Consider the following 23,267-nt stretch of genomic DNA (forward strand, 5'->3'; position numbering starts at 1 on the left):
TCATCTCTTGGCTCCTTACCCAAAACCTGTGTAATGAGCAACATCACAGGGCCTGACTACCAGCAGACACGACACCTCCACTAAAACAAATGCATTTATACTGATTTATGGCAACCAAGGAGCTGCCACAGCACATCCAGGGAATACCCACCTCTCCAGAAAAAGGTACACCTCTGACAATGTCTTCCCAAGGTATTTCTCACAGATCCCATGCCTTAGTGAGTAGGAGCCATCCCCACCCCAGCTTCTAATCCTGTCTCCATTGCTGCAGCCAGTGCTGAACCACCTTGTCCTGATGATAGAGGCTCTTCCCTGGACAGGCACAGAGCCAAACCTGGCATGAACCGATCAGATATGTACAAAGGGAAATCTTGACAGCATCTGTGAACAGAGTTTAAGAGAAAGGAACAAAATAATACCACATATGTTAACAGATTGAAATGGTAGCTATGGTGACCACGGACAGACAAAGAACAAACCATTTTGACTGAATTCAGCCAATTCTTTCTAACAACAAACTGCAAGTATAAAGCAAACTTTTAAAAATCCCTAATGAAATCATTATACCAAATCCATTCAGCTCTGTTTGGCTTGTTTGCTTTCTAAATTTCCATTGCAGCTATTATATTAAACCTATTAATCATTGATGTCAAATAATTTCCACTGACTAAAAAGGGGGATTTTCTCACTGTAAAAAAAAAAAAAAAATTGGATTTTCAAGGAAAAAATTAAAAGCAAGGAATAGTTATTGTAAAATGGCAGACATTCATAATTCAGGGCATTTTCTTATGCATGAAAGAGTGTCTGGATTTTGTAGAATACGGGCTTGTTTATAAAAGTTGGATTACTTTGCCTATCCTGATATGCACTGTAGCTATGACTGTCCTGTTTATTGTGTATCACAGTGTCAAACGTCTCAGCATCTTTCCTCCAGTATGCCACGGAGCTGGAGCTCTCCCATTGAGGGCTGGCCAGTTGTCCCTAAGGGAATTGCACTGAGGACAACGTGGGAGAGCAAGAGTTGAGCTATCAAGGAGCAGAAAGGCTGCCTGCTAAGAGCCAGAGCTGCAAACAGGCAGGCAGGAGATGGGGAGGATTACTCCAGTGCCAGCACAGCATGAGGCTGCTCCAAGTGCTGTGCAGCTGCTCGCTTGCTTGCAAACTCCCCCCCAGGAGGCTGGCAGGGACCAGAGGAGCCCCCTCAGTGAATGTCACGATGGAGACTCCAGCACATGGCCTGCTGTGGAGCATCCAGGCACACCTCGATGGAGACCCCAGTGCCTGCCCTGTTTTAGTCTGGAGACTGTTTCAGCACACCTGAAACAGGCAGTGATGCTGGTCCTCTGCCCTGTCCCTGCACCCAGCTGCGCTCACTGGGGAAAATTTCAGAGCACAACACAAAATCTTATTTTTAACCTGTGGCAAAGCTGTTGTCATTTCCCTGGGTGAGGGCTTAATATTTAACTTGGTGTGCTTGGACCCTCTGCGGACTGTACAGTTCCTAACAATATGAATTTGCACTGTAGCTGTGCTTTTGATGCTCCAGGAGCAGTAACTTCAGCTTTCTGCAGTGCACAGACGCTCTCAACTCTACTCTCGCATTTCCATCTGCACGAGCTCGTCGTTCTCTAAAGAACAAAACAAACCTGAAAAGCAAACTCGCAAGAAGTGCCCACCATTCAAACGCTGCTCTTTTATCTGTGTGCTGACGGAGGCTGTGGCTCAGCCTTCTGCCAATTAAGCTAAGCTCGCAGCGATGCCATCGCTGCCTGCCTGACGTGGGCACCGTCCCCGGCTGGCTGTGCCGCCAGCTCCCGCACACCGCAGCGGCACCGAGTCTACGGCCTTTGCCTTCTGCCGAGCCCGGCCCTTCCCTGTGCTCTCCACCCACACACTTGGCTTTCGCTCTTGCCAGCGCACAGGGCAGCTCCCTGGGGACTGTGCTGGCTCCGTGCGGGTCCCCGGAGAGCAGAGCTGAGCCAGGGTGAGCACACGTGCTCCTGTGCTTTGCACAGGGACAGCCGGGGAATCGGCGTTCGGTCCTGCACAGCCTCACCTGCTCAAGACGTTTGCTTTTGCTGCACCTTAAGCGTGGCAAGGAGAACGTGGAGGGGAAGAAATAAGCATGTTTTCTTTCCGTATTGCCAGCAAACAGTAAAGAAGCAGTTACTTTAATTTTATGTGCAGTAAACCCTCACTAGATGGCTCCTTACAGCAAGTAAATATATTCCCCACAGAAGGAACACTGGTGTGGCAGAGTGTGTGAGAGCAGAGATAGCGTGTTGCTAACTGGGCTGTGTGGCTGGCTGAGTGCTTTGCATGGAAAAGCAGGCTATAACACGGGCGTGTGTGGGTGAGCAAGTGAGCGCTTACACGAATTACGAATGACACCACTCTGTGAGTCGTGAACTGTGAGTCACATGGGCACCCGTGTCTCAGGCACATCAAAAATGCTACTTGCCCTTTTCTGTAGGTATTTATGTTAATTTGTTTCGCATTCAACTCTCTAATTCAGAACGCAGAACTGGGCTGTGGTCAAGGGTACCAGCAATGGAGATCCTGCAGTGGAAACAGCTGATCCCAGCAGCCAAGGTAACAGATGGTATTAAAGCTGAACCCCCTAATGTCATGTAATCACTCCTAAAAAAAATAAGCAATGCTTGCTCCTGAAATGCCCCCCCATTACCATCATGAGAACATGTTATTTATAATGTGTGTATTGGCAGGATGTTCTGGGCAGAAGAGCAAAAAGAAATGAGCTGTCATCTGCAGTTAACCTCTCATTCATACATCACTGTGTGCATTCAGTGGTTCAAGGTTATGCAAGTTGATTGTGCCCTCATTAACGAGCAGTGTTAATTGATGTCTATCCTGCTTTGAGATAAACATGTATGTTATGTGTTAAAAGTACTGCATGCTGTGAAGAGCTGTATGGTATACAAATGTATAGGGGCCCTGCATAGGGAGCTGCAGGGAGAGGTTGTGAAATGCTAGGACTGATTTAAATCCACCAGCGATTCCAGTCTGTGCAGCCCACGTCTCTGCAAGACAGCCTGGCTCGAGGGCCAAGTGGCTTCTGCTGGCAGAACTCAGCCACTGTGTGTGCCCCCAGCTCCCCACTCTGGCTCTGGTTGCACCCCTGAGCACTCTGCCTACTTTTCACTTTTCAAGGTGAATTAGCAGCGATTTTAGTTTCCCTTAAGCCCGGAGGCTGTAACCTCTGGCCATCAGCAGCTCATGGGTGGTTTAACCACCAGTGCACCAGGGCAAGCAGACACAGAGGAAGGTGCTGTCCATCTCCATATAAACTGCCCCTGCTCAGGAGTCAGATGCAGTGGAGCCAGGTCGGCTCCTGGTCTCTGTGTCAGCAGCCCTTAGGGCTTTATCCAGCCTCTTTTTCCTCACATTTCCCTCTGCTCATGTGCTGGCATGGTGCTAACTCAAAATGAGCTCATGTACTCAGACTCACGGGTCTCACCTGTCCTGGTGAGGGACAGAAAACAACGTTCGACATTGTGTCAATCTTGGACATTTTATTTTTTCCCTGAGAGCTGCTGAAAATCAGCTCAGATAAATACCCTGAACCAGGTCATAATCAACATACAACATTGATGCAAATATCACTTAAATTAAAGAATTATGGCACTTACATTAAATAATCTGTATTATATTATAGAATATTATAAATGCTCAAAAGAATTGAGTTACATGTCTCACAAGCAAGCACAAGCCATTCCAGGCCAATACAAGAATTTACCAATAAAGTAATATTTGATCATCTAATTAGTGGAGCTGTTATCTCCCCAGAACAAGCAGGGCTTAGAGCTTTTAGGCTGTTAAACACTTTGTCTCAATGCTTAAAAGCAAGTAGCACCCAACAGACCTTTCCTTTTCTCAGTAGCGTTGCCTTGAAATGCAGTTGTTTACTTCAGGCCTTGAAAGCCGGATTAAGAGCAGAGATTGTTTGCTTTAAGTTATACACACAAATTTTATTGCCATTCCTTCTGCCACTAACAAGCTATTTAATAAATGTCAAAGTGGCAGAGCTCACTGACTGCAAAAGTGAAAGGGTCAAATCTGTGAATCCAGAAATAATACTGAGATTTTCCTCTCCTTTCATGAAATGTACTTGCAGCACACAACGTTGAAGTGCTTCCAACTTTCATAGCAACAAGGAGAAGCAGCTCATGAGTCAGCCCAAAGAGGAAATATGTCATTAGCCAGGGAGTTTTCAACATATGCAAAACCATCAACATGTCTATGGCATCCAGGGAGGAATTTTTATAATATTCCTTGTAGTCAGCAGTTTATTGCCAGAGCTGTGGGTGTGGCCAGGTATCTCAGTGTCTGAGGCTGTGATTGCCCCCAAATTTACTGAGCATTTCACTCCATGGCTCTCATGCTCCTCCTTTTCAAGACAGGAAACAGACAAGACATATTTGTTTTTGATTACTGCTGGAAAGACCCAGCTAAGTCCTGGTGGTTGTACCTTGAGTTCCTCTTCATCCTTCATATCGTGCTCACTGCACCAAGGAAGGGGTAGGGCTCTTATCTCAGCTTTCTGCAGTTCCAGCCGTTCTGTAACTGAATGAAAACAAACACAAAGAAAAAAAATAATCAGCTTCCTACATTTTCTTGCCTGTGTAAATTATGCATCACACTCATTACAGGAAAAAGGAAAACGCAGATTTGGAAATCAGTTGTGAGTTTCTCCATATTTCTTAAAATTATGCAAGTGTTACAGCTGCATACACAGGGGACTTTCTTTTTTCATGCAGCTTTACACCAAAATAAAGGCCTCAGTTGTTCTAGTTGGTGATTAGGCTCAATATTATGCCTCTGGGAATGGGAAGCACAGGGACTCAGAGGAACAGAAAACTTAATGAATTCTTTATTTGAAGAAGAAAAAAAATTTCAAAATGTTTTCCAAAGCTCACAGGAGAGATTCAGAGGCTCTTTCCTCTTCAGGAAAATGCAGCTCTTCCAGGTGAAAAAATTAACCCTTGTCTGCTCTCAGCTGCCCCTCACCAAAGGCTCCTTGACCTCAGAGCCCAAGCTGAGCTGCGTTGTACAAATTCTCCCACTGGCTAAAATGAAGTCACCGGCCCCTTTACTCGATCTTTTCACTAATATGCCTCATACTGGCACATCTCCCTGCAGGACTTGGGACTCACAGCAGGATGACTCAGAAACCAATCTTGAGTTGCACAAGCTCCAAAAAGACAAGGAATACAATCAGTGAATTTACATATACTCACTTTGGAGAGGGCAAGTGGTCCATGAACCAGGCTTAGCAGGTCCCTAATTTGGACAGGCTCCTGCATCCAGGTCTGACCCAAGAACACCAGACCTCAAAATGGAAAGCACTGCACCACGGGACAAAGGGACAGCAACGCTGCCCAGCAGGAGCAAATGGGAAATATCCTGCTCTGGAAACACCTTTGGATATTGGGGGGCTTTCCTGATGTTGGTGTAGGTTGGGGTTTTTTTCCAAATTTGAATATTTTATGTAATGGAATAAATAAAAGCAAACCCCAATCTCAGGACTGCTCGCAGAGGAACTGGGCAGCTGGCAGAGCATCAGTGAGGCAGGGCAGCAAATCCCCACTGTCAGCCTGAGGCAGAGCCTCCTGGTGCTGCTGGGTCTGTGACACCTGCCTGGGGACAACCCCAGAGAGGCCACAAACCATGACAGTGAGACACCACGGGAGCCATGGGCCACCACTGGAGCCGTGGGCCAGCCTCAGCTCCCAGCAGTCCAGCTAAGAAATGCCCTGCATTAGGGACTCTGCCAGCACTGCTGCTGGGACACAGCAGTGCAGCACTGAGGAGTCTTGTTTGACAGGGGCACCCATGGGCTCCTGCTGAAGGCAGCCCTGCTTCCAGCCCTGTCTACACCAGGAGGTGAAGACACAATGGTAAAAGCTACCCACTGTCTTATTTTATCCCAGATCAGATGACCCTAAATCAATGAGCTGTGCCTGATGCTTCTGAGTGCACTCAAGCCTGCACATAAAAGAGGACTGGCAAAATAATCATGTTGCAAAATGCTGAGAATAGTAGAAGTGGTCACCCAGTGTATCCAGGCTGCTAAGAAAGCTCTTTTGATTAAATCAAACACAGAGCACAAGAAAAATGCTCACATCATACATGATGGTGTCTCCTGGGCTACCTTATACTGAGATGAAAAAGAAAAAATTACCCATGCAAAACCCACATCATTCATAATCTGCAATGCATTTGGACAGAGGGAGGCCAGCCTTAATTCAAACCATGTGTGTTTGGCTTTAAGACCAGCATCAGCAGGACTCAGCCAGCCTGTGTGCCATCCTGCCTGCCCTGGATTCCCCCTTCTCTCTCATATTCAGCACTTCTTTCCATGTTCACAGCTGAATCACTCTTGCATCAGCAGCATCACCATGGGCAGTGTTCCTTCTCCAGCGCAGGCAAGTGGCAAGACCCCCAGTCCTGCTCTGCTCGAGCCCTCAGCAGCACAGGATCTCTTCTAGGATACTGTGTCAGACTCCTGCAGGGCCCTGTGCAACTTTTTTTTTTTTAATCCCAAATTAAAACTTAAGCTTCAAAGGCATAGATCTAGGGGCGTCTCTTCATGCAGACACTGTATGTCCTGGAACAGATCCTTTAATTTTGTGGTGAGCTGGAGTTGAAGACATTTGTATTCAAATCCTTATTTAGGCTCTAATGCTCTTTAGTATTGGATATAGGGATTTTAGACTGGAAATGGCACTTTTGACTTTACTATCACCCCAAACAGACAATCACATTTTAAGCTGCTATTTCTTTTCCAGCCTTCTTACACTGTTCTCCACACTCTCCCAGAAATTGTAATTATTCTGCCACATCTACTCGACTAATAAAATTTATTCTGTTCTATGTTCTTCCCTCATTTTCTTCACAAGTCTTACACCATCAAATAAAATCGAGGTTTTCATTTGTAAAGTGGTTATCAGCAGCTCAGCTTTTACTTACAGTTCTTTGAACAGGCTACAGGGATGGTAGAAGGGTAGAAATGTAATGCAGTAGCATATACTGTGGTGTAACCTCCAAGCATCATTTTGTAGGGGGTGTCCCACAATACCTTCTCCTTTTAGAGGGGGTTTAGCACTAGAGATGATAACAGTATTGGTTCTAATGATTTTGCTGGGTGTTAAAAATAGACATGATCTAGTTGATGTTCATGTCACTCATGCCAGCTCACCTCAGCGTTTGCAATCCTGCCTGAACACAACAGGATTTGTAATCTCCATGGGTCCTGCAGAACAGCCCTCACTCAGGGATCTCTCAGGGCTTTACAAGCTCACCTTGTGCTTTGTATGCTGCCTAAAATCCACAGGGAAGGACATCACTGGGCTAGTGCTGAGGCAGGGCAGGCACAAGACCACATCCCTCTAAAAACACAGTGACTGAAACTCCCTCGGAAGGATTGAACACATTTAAAACCACACCTATGCCCAAAAAAATACGTTGACTATACACAAAAGATTTGTTTGAATCTCAGTTTATTTCCAGATTTGCTCATCATTTTTGCATTGGTGGCTTTAGGAGCAGCAGCTTTTGTAGCTGTCCAGCAAAGGATTCATTCTCAAGTGTCCCTTGTATGCAGCTGTGCTTGTGGTGTCCATAGAGTGCCACGCACCTCCTCCACTCTCAAATGGGCAGGTTTTTCCTCAAATGTTCACACCCAAGCTGGGATGCATGGGTAGAGCCTCCCACTCATTAACACTTAATTTCCAGGCCTGGGGCCTGGGAGAGTTTTGTTTCATAGGCTGGTATTGCTCCTGCTCTTAAAAAAAAAAAAAAAAAAAAAAAAAAAAAAAAACAAAACAAAAAAAAAAACCAAAAAAAACCCACAACAAATCCCAGATTAAGGATGAGCTTGAAATTTTCTGTACATTCCCTCTGCAGAAAACAGAGACTCCAAAAAAAATGGGGAAGGGGAGCAGAAATCAGATGTCATTCCCAAAAGGCAACAAGACAACATCCATTTATACAGTCTTACATTCCCTCATCTAAAATCAGTAACACCCTCAAATAAATAAAAGAGGCATATCCATTCAGTAGATCTGGGGAATACTGCAAAAAAAGTAGTTAGGAATATTATTTCATATCCTCAGCATATGGATGCACATTGCTCTGGGAGCAACTTTCCATGAGCACTACAGCTAACAAGCTTGCTGCAGAGCAATCTGAGCAGCAAATTTTAAAAGAAGGCCCAGAAAATATTCCCCAGAAGACAACTTGGAATAACTAATCATAAAAAACTTCACACTGGACAGCTAATTTAGGAGCTCTGATCATCCTTTCAGTAGCTGGAAATACAACACTTGATGTGCTTGTCCAGTCAGAACAGATGTGTGTGACTCAGAGCCGCCTGCTCGGGAAGCTGTCGCTCACCCTGCACTCAGAGGCAGAGCTGGCTCACAGAAAAGTCCTAAGTGAGAACAAGAGTGAGAGAGTGTGTGTGTGAGTGTGTCAGGGGCTTCCCTCCAGCACATTATTTACTGTGAATTACTTAGGCAGCCCTAGATTTTATTTGATAATTTTTCCCTTGATGTGCTCCATATAAAGGCAGTGTTAGCATTAACCAAAGCTAATCCACGGCACAGTTGGGAAGGGGATTATTTTGCCGATGATTGGTTTCTTTAAACATGGACTTGTGATCAAAGCAATATGGTTCTAGTTTTTTCCTCTATTTTTTTAGCTTTGTAGTATGGTTCTTCTAAATAGTAAGTTACCGCTATAAGCACGCTGTGAATTTCCAATATAGCAAAGCTTTAATAATTTGCAGCCACAATTGTTCCTGCTTGAGTCTCCAATTCAATTTGGTGTGGAATTCCCATCTCCCAGCACAAAGCTTAACTCAACGGTATCTGTGTGAGACAGACTATGAAACTAGTCTGGTATAATGGACTTCATTAAGGGATAGGCAAATTATTTTCATCTGTAATCTATTTTAAATGGAAAAAAAGGGCTTTGAATAAATATTTTTCCTTCAAAAGTTATTAATTTCTGTGGGGAAAAGAGGCATTGTTATTGTTGCTTATTTTTTCCTTTGTTTTCATAAAGGGTTTGAAAATTATTTTCTGGTTGAATTATTTATTTGGTTGAAATAACAAATATTTAAGCCAGGGATGGAAACAACATCTTTCTTTTTTACTGAAGAGTCAAACTGTGCAAGGAGCTTTCACTTCTTTGCCTGCCCATCTGTAACCTCTTCTGATGCTAAAATCCCACCAGTTCATAGATTGACATAACAAGCATCACCCATCTCCAGACCTCGGTAGCCATTTCTCTGCCTGTGTGTAGATTTAGTAGCATCAAATAATTTTTTTAGTCCAGCCTGAAAGCAGAAAACTATGACATTTTAGCACAGATATCTGTTTTTAAGAGGGAGCCTGTGTTGGCACAAGACCATTAACCCTAACCTGAACATGCACAGACTAATAACAGGTAAGTGGAAAGTCTTATTCAAGCCCTGCACATGGCAGTAAATTACTCCCCTGATGAATAAAAGCCATTACTTAGTATTTAGCATCATAGCAAGAAGTCTCTTTGGCCTGTTCCTAACAGAGATGTTACAGTTAATTTAGTGTAAAATTATCACCTGCTGTACAATAAAACAACAAACTGCAGTCAAATAATCTCTTAATAAATGAAAATGTGTAATAAACGGTGTCAGCACCACAGAGACTTGGCAAGGCTGAATACCCTAAAGGTACCAATCCAAACAAATTCACCATACAATATATGGCCTATGTCATTTCTGGTTCTTATCAGAGATGATTCATCTGGGAATCCCTGGCACTAAGTTTTACCTCTAAAGGCCAGGCAGTTATTACAATGATATAATTTCTGCCACATTAATTAAATATAATGCCTGTTAGCCCCTTTATAGGGCTCTATAAATTCGTTGTAAACATACGCCGTAGATGGGCATATGTAATCTACAAATGTAATAAACATTCAGTCAGCTTCCTCTCCTTGCAGAGCTGGGAGAGGTCAAATTATCACAGGGCCAGAAAAACCAGGGATACCCAAAGGTAAACCTAATCTTGCTTCTGTCACACATTATGATAAATATATTTTTAATATATATATATATACACACATCTTCATATACAGAGACCTGTGTCTCTGCCAGAGAGGGAGGCAGCACGAGCACAGGGAGCATGAGCTGGTGGCAGCAGGCAACTGCTCTCACTGCCTGCCACATCCAGTTGGTGAACACCAACAAAGGCCCACCAAGTCACTGCAGTTCAGCACAGTCCTTCTGCTGGCTTCTTCCAACTGCAGGGGTGCCATGGTTATGTTAAATTGCCTAAAGTCTGCATTTGCTGGAGATTCAAACACTTGCTTTACCCAGTAGGAAAAAGAAATAAAGAGTTGAGAACAAAGAGAAAAGCAAAGCCAAGGGAACAAAAGCTGGACAACACTTTTTGCAGCCAGCCAGACCCAGACTTGGAGCAGCATCAACAGACTTTCTGAGGCACCACATGAGAAAGCTGAGGAAGATCATCCCCATTCCTATGGTCCCCTGGGAAGAGGGCAGGGTGCTCAGTGGGCTCTGCTTGCCTTGAAGTCCAAGTCCATCTATTTGAAAACTACAAAGAGACCTTAGAGGATTGGCTTTCCTCTGCCCCCCTCCACACTGGCTGCTTTAGTGAGCGCCAGGGGCCTGGTGCCTCCAGCCACACAAGGTTTTTGCAGGTGTGTGGAGCAGGTTGTCCCTCCTAGAGCTGGCACAGGCCTCCAGAGCCTCTGACTCCTGGCTTCTGCTCTTGGAGGGAGCCCAAGGGTGGTCTGCAGCACAGGCCATTCACACTTTCATGCTGTACTTACTCTTGGTTTGTTTCACATAGCTCACAAGGCAAGAGCAAGGGACAGCTGGTGACAGTGAAAGCCATGCAGGGTCAGGGCAGGACACGACAGGATGCAGCTACCTGGCAGAAATTTTTAATAAGCTTCACCTTCAGAAGCCCATTTATCTTCCCAGAAATATTAGTCAAATTGTGAAAAACTGCAAAATTACTTTTGTTTGTGTCTCCTACATAGGCATTTCTGATTGCATCCCACTAACACAGCAAACCCCACATCTTACAGTACAGTCCAACTAGAATAATGGCTTCACTTGGGACAACTTGGGAGCTGCCTGGCACCCCATGCCAGCCCTCTGAAGGGCTGCCCCTGGTGCAGGTCGGCTGCACTGGATAATCCCTTATGTTAAGCATCCTGCTACCACTTTTATAATGCAATCTTCACTGGTACAAATAACCCTGGTCCATCAATACTTCCAACCACAGTCCGGTACCATGGGCAGCAGGAATGACCTCTCAAGTCTACTGGCTCACATCTATCTTCCAAGCTGTTGCTGGTGTCTTTACACAGGTAATTGTGCCCCAAAACTCCTTAGGTCCCCACTCCTCCAAGGTGACTTCTGCAGAAGAGCAGTGGAACAATTTCTCTCAGGCTTTCAGGATGGGGAAAGAAGCTGTGCTGATGCATAAATTTGGCTTGGCATCTGGAAGCAAAACAACATCATTCCAGAAGATGACCAGCGTGTCTTCTTCCATTCCAGTTCCTGGCTAGAAGGTTGACATGACACTACTGGAGACCCATAAGAGGTTTGGGTGCTGCTACAGGGCTGGGTGCAACCTCCGTGTGGGGGTGAGAGGGGAAGAAGGTTCAGGAGCCCTTGGGGTAACCACACCACCTGTCCCATGGCTCTGGCAGGGCACACATCACACTGGGCAGCACAGAAGGTAGGACAAGCCTCCCTCATCGCTGGCACAGCCCTCCCATTGTTAAACTACAGGGGCCCCCAGCCAGACGCTGCTTTGCAAAGACAAGACCCCCCAGCCCTTGGCAGATGTTGGGCTTCTGACTTCCCTGAGAGGGGCCAGAGGCATCAGTTTATTCTCTTCACACCACCACAAATGGCAAAGCTCTCACCCAACACACCTTCTTAAAAGGCAGGGACTGACCATTTAAAAACAGGAAATTAAAGTGACAGCTAGAGGAGACTTCTCCACCCAGCTCCTTCCTTGGGAAGCTCCATTCCTGTATAAACATCTTCTGCCATTAACCTCTCTGGGCAGGTTCTCCTCAAGCTGTGAGAGCAGAAACTTTTCTTCAAACTGAGCTTAGCTGAGCAGAAGATAAATACAGCATTTTCCTTCAATTACATCAAACAGTAATGGATTATCAGGACATGCCAGCACCCTCTGGTAGCAAGAAGGGGCAGTGCAAGGGTGGAGCTGGTGGTCTCTGACACTTGCCCTGTTTAGGGGTCTCAGCTGTGCCAAAAATGGGCAGCTCAGGCACATTTCTGCTGCGGGGGCAGCTGGTATCTAAGTTGGCCTCAGGAACAAAGTGAAATGTAAATGCTCTGTGCTTCAAGCCAGTGCTAGGGTTTTCTTCACTTTTAAGAATGCTTTTGACCAAAATGGTGAAAGATTCACTGTGTTGAGCAGTGTAATATCTGCACCTCCTAGCACAGCCTTTGTCCTGTCATACTGCCACGTGTGCTTGCAAAGGTAACAATAAAAATAAAAATAAGCAGTACAGTGAAAGTATTTTTTTGCTTTATAAGGCCAGGAACAGTCTATACATCCATTTTTATTGATACAGTGCTTGAGAAAGTTCCTGTCTGACCATCAGGCAGGCAGGCTGCCAGGCACCATCTCTGAGATCCACAGCACAGAACTGGCCCAAGTCACCTCCAGCAAGTTTCACACAGAGTGATGCTGTCTGAAGGAGTGAAGAAAGGGAACTGGATAGTCAAAGGCTGAACATAATCCTTCAGCCTTTAGTTATAAAACAATGGGGAAGCACTCTCCCTGCACCAAAATGGGATCAAGAAGAGGACTTGGAAGTAGTGTGGTTTTACCTTCACAAATTCTTTTCATTCTAAAGATGGAGGGGAAGAGTGAAGCAAGTGTGGTTTTATTACAAGGATTCATGACCTGAATACTGGAGAGATCTTTGGAGACCTGTGAGGGCCCTGACATCCACGGGGGGCTGTGCTCTTCACCTGGCTGTGCAGATTTGCATCTCTAGCTGCTTCTCCTCTGGCAGAGGAAAACCAACAAGTCTGTTGTCTGTGTCTGATGCAAAGGAGAAGTCACCAATAATGGGATGCTGTAGAAAACTTTGTCACTACCAAGAGGGGCCAAGCCTGGCTCAGTCTCCAGCCAAGGGCAGCTGATATGACACCTGGATTCGGCCACCAAGACACCATGCTAACCAAAAGGACATCACAGCAGTGAGACTATTGACCTGACTCACTTTGTGGTCCACAACTGATGCCTGGTAAGAACTGCTGCCTGTGAACCTGTCCACCACAGCACAGGAAACAAAACCACCCAGGGTGAAGGCAATGGGCAGAGCCCAGGGCAAGGCAAACACTGGTCCTGTTCCCTGCTCACTCCCATGGGAGAGGAGCTCAGGGCCCTACCTGCTCCCACTCTGCTCAGTCCATAAGGGCAGCAGGAATTTAAGTACATCCCCACATCCTCCCACCCCCCAGCATCTGCCTGCTAAAACAGTTAAACCACCCAAAACTGCTATGGTTTCAGTTTATCACATATCACATACAGATCTCTCAGTGCTCACTGGCTCTCATGATGTTTGCTTCCCTCAAAATGTCATCCTATAAAAAATAACTAATTCAGCAGGGGGAGGGAGTTTGATATTTTCTTCTGAGGCTTTGGGTATGTTTTTCTTTTCACCAAGCAAAACCACTTTGGCCTTCTATAACTGGAAGGAGAGAAGTGTGATCCAGGGCCTTGAAGTGCTGTTAAAGGCTGAAAAGGAGGAGCTGTAGTTTCCTTATTCCATCCCAGAAGGGCCTCACCCTCTGTAAGGCTTGTGACTGTACAATTTGACTGTATGATCTTACTCATGTCAATGAAAGGGACAGACCACTGCCTGCACTTGTGTTCTTGCTGCTGTCACCAGGGCTGAGTCCCCCATTCCAAACAAGATCTCCAGCCTCAGCATGTCCTTTTCTTTGTATTATGAAAATGGCTGTTTATATGATTACTATTGCTACTGGCACTTCAGTTTAATGTGAAATTAAATGCTTGATTTGGTACTGAACCACGATTTTCAGGTTTTTAATTAAAATTAATAAAGATTGAGTAAAAACAGAAGAAAAGTTTGAAGTTTGAAAGTCTGAAATTTTTAGAAAAACAGGGAACTGTTCAGCTTTACTTTGCTTTACCTTTCAGCTGTTTCAATGTCATTAAATTTTGCATTTTTTGTGGAGGAAACCCAGCCACTCCAATTATGAGCTGTAAAACTAAGAAAAATAAACAAAAAGAGTTTCAGTTAGCCTTTATCTGTTGCCAAATCAGATGTGCCTTTTGTCTGAAGTGCAGCTACATTATGGCAGAGATGCCCACTGAAGGAGGATTTTCTCACAACACCCATGGCCACTGCCATCCCTTATGTCCTCAGACAGGATTCACTCCACTCACCTGGGATCACCTTGCTTTCAGTTTTGCCCAGTCCTGGATTTTCCCTTCCCCCATCAAAGGCAAAGCCATGATTGCACAATGGTTCCCTCTGCAGCAAGGGCAGCAAACCAGCCCCGCTGTCCTGTAGGACAGCTGCAGAGGTGGGGGGATCCCCCCAAACAGGGAAACATGACACCACCCAGGAGTGATTCCCCCTTGGCTGTGGAGTCCTGCCCTGGGGGCTGGTATGTGCAGGACCACACCATGCTCACATCCCTGACCTCACAGCACATACTGTGCCTTCCCCATGCAGGGCACAAGCAGAAAGGTGATGCTTTGACTTTTTGGGGTCACTCCTGACTTGCACCACCACCACAGCCAATGTAGAGATTCCTGCAGGAGTGGCACATGCATTTGGTTCCACATGATTACTTGGGTGGTGACAAGGAGCAGGATTTGGGCCTGTATTATGGTTTCATTATTTTGATAAAGATTTCTGCTTAACAGACATTTTCCCCCTCTCTGCTGTGTGCAAACCTCACACAGAACCAAATCTGTCCAGAAGTGCATTAAAATGCAAAACTATTTCTGCTTCCATTAGCACCTCTGACAGACCACAAGGGTAGTTCTCATTCTATTTTACAAAACCCCCCACTACAGTAAGGGGAAGAGAGGCAGGGGGATGTTTTAAGTGGTGTGGAAGATGTTAAACGTTTTCACCAGGTCTGTCAGAAATTCACATCAAGAACACAAAGTTGCAAAAAAACCACACACACCAAAGGATTCCTACAATCGAGTTTCCAGGCCAACAAGTGCTGTTCTGCAAGTGCCCAGCCATCAGGTATGAGCAGAGCCTGTGCTGCCAAGGCAGTTTCTTGAATCAGACCCAGGTTCCTCTGCCTATAGTACTGCTGTACAAACTGGGGAAGAAGAGCTACTGGGGAAGAGGGCTACTGAGCCCTCTAGACATGATTACACCCATGTTACTGGAATTATAGAGGGTCGATATTGCAGAAAGAAAGAAACAAACAAGAGAAACCAACCTGCCTGCTCCCTGTCTTAGCTGTGCCCAGCAGCAGAGGTGGTCCCACCACAGCCATGTCTCCGTGGTCTGGGCTTTCCCTGCTGTGTGTTTCTTTCCTGGCTGTGTGGTCTGGGCATGGCAGATGCACACAGGGGCTCAGCATCCTGAGCAATGCACACCAGCACAGTTCAACAGCAGTGGCTCCAAAGGGAGAGTGAGAAAGGTTATTGCTCAGTAATTAAAACTGAGTTCTCACCTGGCACGCAGCTGGGACATGGAGCAGGAGAGGCTGCAGCTAAGGTTTAGCTTCCTTGGGGCGCTGCTGTGAAGGGAGAGCACCCCATCACAACATGGCTTCCTGAACCCTGTGCTGGGGCTGCAGACCCAGGCACAGCCAGTGCCCATAGCCAGCCCTGCAGGAGAGGCTGGAAATGGGAAACAGCTCCATGGACAAGCTCTGCTCACATATGCACAGCATGGATGTAACCCCACAGCAGCATAATCAACAGAGAAACAGCAAAACAGCCACCTCAGGGTTACTCAGAGAGAGAAGGAGAGCTGAGCCCACTTCTACCCTGCTTCGTGGGGAAAAGAAAATCCAATTGCATTCTCTCTGCAACCAGCTACTCAAGGGCTTCCTTCTGTTCCTTTGTTCTTTTGTTGTTCATTATGGACCGTGGTCTTTTTCTTGCTCTGACTATCTGGGTTTTCCTCTCACTGTAACCAAGCACACAGCTATCCTGAAACCATTTTCTCCTCTTCCTGGAGAAGAGAAATATTAAAGCACAGGTTTTCCTCCCTCAGTTTGACTCACCTCTCTACTTTCCACAGATGCCATTTCCCCTAACCTTAAATTTCTTCTGCTGAAAAAGTCCCTCAAAATAACTAACCCTCCTGCCTTCCTTCTCTGCCTCCCACCTCCTGTTTTCCCATCCCTGCTCCTCTCCTGTTTCTGGTTTCTTCCCTTTCATCTGGTTTCTCTCCACCAGCTGGTCTCTACATACACACAGCTCTCCCCTTCCTTCCCAGTCTCTCTTCACCCTATTAGCATTTTTTCACTTGTGCTAATTAGGCCCTCGATAAACATCTTTTCTGCCTCCCTTCCCATGACTTCCTAGCCCCCCTGTCCTGCCATTTTCCCTTCTAGGGTTGCCTTTAATGCCCTCCTGGGATCAAGAGGCCACTCAGTGCATCCAGAGGTCTGTGTGGGCTCCGGCAACCCCTATTAAAATACTCCTGCTCAGAAAGCAATCCAATCTGCATCCCCACACCGCTGCCCTGCACGGCTCAGCACCAGCGAGGAGCCACTGCGATGATGATCACCCCAACCAGGGCTCACTCCCTTAATTAAGAGGAGGTCAAATCATTACCAGCAGGTCAGGCCAAAAGCAGCTCTGAGCACAGCCAGGCTGGGTGCCCTCCTCCCCCAGAGTCCCCAGCTCTGCATGAAAACTCCTCCACTGCAGTCCCAAACCACAACCAGCATGGTACAGGAAGGGCTGTGCATCTCTCCCTGGCAGGGGGAACAGCCACAGGGGAGCATTTCATCTCAGAGCTGATGTTCATGAGACCTGCCCTCGAGGATATATGTTACAGCAGCAGCATGACTTATAAACAGAGCCTTGCTCTGCATCCTGGTGGCACATTCCCAAGTCTCCAAATAGCACAGGTCACTGACAAATTGTATGATTCAGATGCCAAACCCTTGGTATCTGGGATGGTTCTAGTTAAGAATTGGAGAAAGGAAGGCTTGTGGCTTCTGAGGAGTCCAGCCCATTGCTGGGAGAGGTCAGAGGGGTTTTGGTCTATGTGTGTGCTTTTGTCAAAGCTGGACTGGAAGAAAGTTTCTTCTCCCAAAAATGACTTTGAACTGCTTTTCCCAGGGGTATTTTTCTCAGCAGGGGATCCTCAGGCAAAGAGTTCTGCAGCTGTCAGAAAACAAAATGCCTGCAAAGAAAACCAGTCCAGCTCAGTGTATTTTGTTTCAACATCACTGTCATTCTTCCCCCTGATCATCACTATTTGCCAAAGCAACGAAAGCCCTACTACTGGACTAGATCCTGTGCTGAACATGGGAAGATGAACTCTCTGGTACAAGGGGAATCATCTAGACAATTAGCTCCTGTTTGGAAATCATTTAGAACAAGAAAAGTAGATTTTTTTTTTTAACATTTGAAACATTGAGCCATCACTTATCTGGCAGCAGCAGTGTGGCTCATACACATAAATCCACCTGAGGACACAGGAAGGGAACACAAACACTGGATTTTGGCCAGCACTGCTTTTGACACCCAGACATTGCCTCTTTCCAGGCTGCCCTAAAGGCTGTAGGGAAGAGCAGGTATCACTCTTCCAGGAGGTCACTGAGGAACTGGGTGTTGACACAGCCAACTCTACCCAAGCATCACCCAGAGCCCACAGAGAACAGCCCTGGCAGAAAGATTTGCCCCAGCTCATCACAGCCCCTCCTCAAACCACACGGAGCCCACAGGGAGCCAGTGGGACCAAAACCCAGAGAAGGGCTCTGCTGAACACACAGGGGAGCTGGCACAGGAACACTATTGTCCCTCCCCAGCCCTGCAGGGCCTTTCCAAGGACAACGAGCCGCTGCAGCTGCATCTCTGCACTGCAGCTCTTCCCGCTTGGAGGAACACCCGTTTGGGATGTGTTTGACCCCACATGAACCTTCTCCCTCCTTCCCCTGCCAACTGCAAATGCGTCACTGAGGGATATTGCCAGAGCCAGTCCCGGTGAGAAGTCGGGTGCTTTTTATTGCAAAACGGATGAAAATGAGGCAGTCTGCCCACAAAACTCTATCAAAAAGTATTTTGACAGGGAGAAAGTTATTCCCATTTTTTGCATCTAACAGATTTTATTTTCTATTAAACCAAAACTTTCAGTTTATTTTGAATTTTCTTTCTCTCTCTCCCCCGTTGGATTTAGAAGCTGTGTTAGCAAATGCCACAATGCAGCAGCAGTGCCATAAGCTCCCAAACAGCCTCCTCGCTGACCTCACAGCACAGGCAGTGAATGAAGGACTCCTTTAAATTGCTCTCTGTTTTTTCCCTTTGCCTCCCACTCTCTACTCCCCAGGACACAGCTTCCCCTGGGACTGCTGAGCAAACACAATCCATCTCCTCTTTCACAAATACTGCACTTCTGACTCTGACAGGGATAGATCTGCACCCCTTCAGCTGCCTCTGGGTTCATGAAGGCTGAGAACCACACCAGCTCCTCCCCAGGGCAGGGTCAGTGATCGATGCCTCAGCAAAGCTTTGCCTGGGCTGGGTTAGCCAGCACATTGGCAGTTCCCTGGGATCTGCATCCCTGCCCACCTAAAATATTGTTCCTTCGCAGCATTTGCCAGCTGCAGGGTGGAACAGGCCTTGCTCACTCCAGCCATGGCATCACCCTCACCAGGTGTGAGCACCAGCAGGTCCCCCCCAGTCCAAAACTGGTCCTGGTCAGGTACAAGCACAGGGGGCCTGGATTCCCCTGAGCACTGCAGCTGGCTGGGAGCTACGTGCCAGGGCCATGCCAGCTGTGGGAAGATGGGTAATTTCCAATGACCCAGGAGGCTGGAGCAGCCCTGACAAACTCTATCTGATCGTGCATCAAGCCAGCCCATACAGTTTACTTGTCAGAATGTTTTAAGCCGCTGTGGATGTGCAGCAGCAGCTCCTGCTGTACCACTGCTCTGTAGCAAGGGGGTTGTGACAGCAGTGATCCAGGCTCCAGGAGCAGCTATTCACTGCACTGAAAACCAAGCTCGTGGCTCTCCTCTCATCCAGCTCCTGGTGCTGGGGTCAGACAAATCTGCATCACGGCACAAGGCAAAAAACAGCAGCATATTTTAACTGTGCTTGTTAATAAACAGTAGCAGCAACCCTGTCCAGCCAAAAAGGGAGAATTCTAAGGCAGTAACAGGCTCCAGATAGGATTAACAGCACATATTCTGGAGATGAGGTACGGGTGCAAGAGGATGCCATAGAGACGAGACCAGCAGTGCTTTCCTGCTAACAGCAGTGATTCATCCAAGAGAGTTAACTAAGTAAAGTTTTCCCAGACAAATAGAGCAAGGTTTGTTCCTGTAAGCCATTCCAAAACAGTTGGCTTTTAGTTTTCCATTGAGCATCAGCCATTTCCTTGTCCACTCTTTCCAGGAAAACCTTTAGAAAGGCTGGGGGGGAAGAAGGAGGGACGACAAGAGAAGGCTGTTCAAAAATGCCTGTGTGGAATGCTCTTCTGTGACAAAATGGCAACATCTGATTTTCTAAAGATCCCACACTACTTTCTTGCTTTATTGAATTTTAAAAAGGATTGGGTATATTCCCATTTGGCCATATTTCCAGGCAGCTGTAGTGTGAGTTTTACACACCCTCACCCTGAGCCAGGCCTAAACCTCCCCCCACCTCTGGCATGACAATTGCTCTCAGGGAGATGCAGGTAAGGCACAGCTTCCCTTCCCATCCCTACTCCCAGTGTTGGGTGAGGGGCTGGTAGCACTTTTAGAACTCCAAGGGCCAGAGCTGACCTGGGGCAGGTATCACACAGAAGGGTTTAAAGGCTGGAAGCTCCAAAGCTCAGCTCAGCAATACAAGATTCAGGCATCATGAGACAACTTACCCCAGTCCTGGTGAAAAAAGGACAAACCCTGGCCACCTCACCCACCAGTCCTACAGTGGAAGGGAACATTTAAAAGTGCTTGTTTGCAGCACCCGAAATATAAATATATAAATATATAAATATATAAATATATAAATATATAAATATATAAATATATAAATAAATATATAAATATATAAATATATAAATAAATAAATAAATAAATATATATATATATATATATATATATATATATATATATATATATATATTTGCCCCCATCATAAGCTTTCCTTTGTGAAGGGAGGGAAATGGGTTCTCAGGGGCTTTTTATACCTTTGTGAGCTCCCACTACAAAAACAAAAGGAGGATACAAGAGCCCTGTTCCCACCATCAGCAATAAAATGTTACACAGCTATGAAGGTGAAGCTGAGATTATAAAGTAAAACTAAGTTGAAATTTAGTATTTTTGCCTTAGGTCAAGAAGTTGCATTTTCAGTGAAACCTTAATTACTTCTTCCAGCTGTAGGTCTTAAATAAGCCTGTCTGTCAAAAACTCACAGATTGGGTTGAAGTGGAAATTTCTGTGTAACCAAATTTGGAGCAGATGAAATTAAAGAAAAATAAACCACAGAAGAAAAACAAAATGACATAATGTACTGAGCTGAATTAATTTAGATTTCTTGACAGCCTTCTGGAAGGGGTTACCAGGTCCCACATGCCCATGCCCAAGGTGTTGGGCAGGAGGAGAGGAGAGCCACAACAGTGTTAGCACAGTGAAAACACCTACCAAAAGTTGAAGAAAGCCTAGAATAACTAAAGTCAAACTTCATTCAGTCACTCCTCAGTACAGCTGCATTTTATCATCTCCCAAAGTCAGTTTTCATGCGAGGGAGTGTCAAAGTCAGCATATTCACATTTTTTATTGATATGCCACCTTGCAGCAGGTTCCATGTTAAATTTATCACGTGCAATTTCCAGCAGGGCAGGCGGCCGCTGTGGTGTTGCCTCCCCCACAGGGAGCCCGTAGTGCTGGCTGTGTCTATTCCAGACACCAGCTTAGGGCACAGCCAGGGCCACCCTAGGCTCCAGAGCTTTTTGGTCACCAAGAGCCCCTCCAGCATGGTTCACAGTGCTCCACAGCCTTCTCTGGGGACGATGACCAGCCCAGCACGGGCAGCCTAAAGCAGGGTGGACAGAGCAGCAAGAATGCCAAGAGTCACTGTTGAAGCATTAGTCTGCTGCCAAAGCACACCCCCCGAACCTTCTAAGGAGACTTGGCCTTAAACCCCAAATCCACATTTAGAGTAGCTCTAGACTCCCTCAGGTCATCTTCTTGTTCTTTTTTTTCCCTAAAGAAAAGCAATGTGTTGTTCAGCCACTGTAACAGTTGGGACAGCATTTGGCCTGGAGCAGAATGACCCTCTGCAGAGGAAGGGCCAAGGGAGCGATCAGCTTGCAGCCCACAATCCATATCCAAAGGTGTGGGCACTTCATAGCTACACCACACAGCTGCTGGCCAGCTGCCACAGCTGCTTGCCAATGCTGGCCTCACTACTGGCAAAGCCTGGAGCTTTTCTTCAGTGAAGGAACCCAGTCACCCACCCCTCCCCACCCAGCTCTCTACCCCACACTTAGTCTGGTCACTGGTCTGGAGCTTTCCCCTGCCTCCATTTCAGTCTGGGCCCACTCCTGCTCGTTCTGTTGTGCCTGATCACGTGTAAGGAAGCACAGAGAATCAGATAGCCACCACATTCAGTAAACAAAAACGAAAAAAGAAACTCAGGACTCCCAGGAGAAGCCACACAACAGAGTGATGTTATAACAAACCTTACCCAGACCAGGAAAGGAAACTGATCCTCTATTATCTTCAATATATTAAGTAAAATACAATCTCCCAGACCCTATGAGAACAAAGGGCTCCCTGCAGCCACCTCCCCCCCACCCCAGGGAGAGCAGACAACTTGTGACAGAGAGCCTCACCTCCCAGCACACTGGACTGTGCTCAAGGCACAGAACAATCATCCCTGACATGTCCTGAAGGAGATGTGTCCAGGGCAGGCTCCTCTGCTCGCAGCAGGAACGTGCTTGTACGTGTCATCCATCCCCCACCCACGCCTTTGCTTTGCCATCTCAGCACTACTCCGGAGTCCCTGGGGCTTTACCCCCCCCCCTCCCCCCTTTTCGGTGGCATTCACTGACTGTCAGGTCCCGTCCCGTCTCTGCACTGGGTTGGCAGCGAGCAGGAGATGCTCAGGCCGCAGCACTGGGTCGCACTCAGGGGTGAGCCGAGCCCTCGCCCAGCCCCGGCCGGGCCGGTGCCGCCACCGTCCCCTCCAGGCGCGCAGCCGCGCCGCTCCCGCCCGGCCCGCTGCCGTCCCCACGGCACATCACATTGCCCTCTAGTGGAGCTGGAGGCACAGGGAGCCTCCAGCAGCGGCCACAATGACTGGGGAAATTAACACCAAAAAAACCCCAAATCCAGCAGATCAGCTCCCAGCCAGGCTCCTCCCTGGCATGCGGAGCCGCTCTCCGAAAACAGCCGGACCCAGCAGCAGCGCCCGCGGGGGGACGAAGCCCCCGGCGCAGGGAGCCGCTGGCCGTGCAGCAAGAAATACCAGAGCCAAGTGCTCGCTCCCTGAAAAGCGACGGAGCCATGGTGCAGCTCCCAGCCATCCCACAGGACGAGGCCAGGACATTCCACAAAGCGTTTTGTTCTCCTCCACACTCAGGGCTGGAGCCTGGGTTATCAAAGGCTGTTGCACTTGGGATGAAACAGCAACAAGAGATGTCCCTCCGGCCGGGAAAGAGGGAGGATTTTAAGTTGGTATTTACCAAACTCTAAAATGCAGGTGCTTTTTGAGAGGCAAACACTCCAACTATTTAGCCGGGGTGGTGGGTTCAAAGTGATGGGAACAAAGCAATGGCTCCAAGCTGCTCCAGCCTCCCAGCCAGCCCGCTGCACCGCTGAGGAGAGAGGGATCGATGATCCCCCTTAGAACAGGATTTCAGAGCATCTTGCAGGACCTGTGAACGATCAGGACAGCAGCTCATCCCTTCCAAAGGAGGGCAGCACAGCTGGGAGGTGGTGGCCCTGGCAGTGGCAAAGAGGCCACGGCTCAGTCCTGGAACACAGGCACCCACAAAGCTTGGGGGAGGCT

General features: G+C 47.1%; 1 long non-coding RNA gene across 1 annotated transcript; it reads right to left on the reverse strand.

The window, feature by feature from the left end:
* LOC128809199 (uncharacterized) lies at window positions 1–22,381 on the reverse strand. The gene is made up of 4 exons (XR_008437650.1): window positions 22,090–22,381; window positions 10,861–10,961; window positions 4,490–4,584; window positions 1–381 (listed from the first exon to the last, which is right to left on the reverse strand). It is a non-coding gene; the product is annotated as an uncharacterized LOC128809199 (long non-coding RNA).
* Window positions 22,382–23,267: the final 886 nt, after the last annotated feature.

Source organism: Vidua macroura, chromosome 6 (assembly GCF_024509145.1).
Source record: "Vidua macroura isolate BioBank_ID:100142 chromosome 6, ASM2450914v1, whole genome shotgun sequence".
Classification (NCBI taxonomy): Eukaryota; Metazoa; Chordata; class Aves; order Passeriformes; family Viduidae; genus Vidua; species Vidua macroura.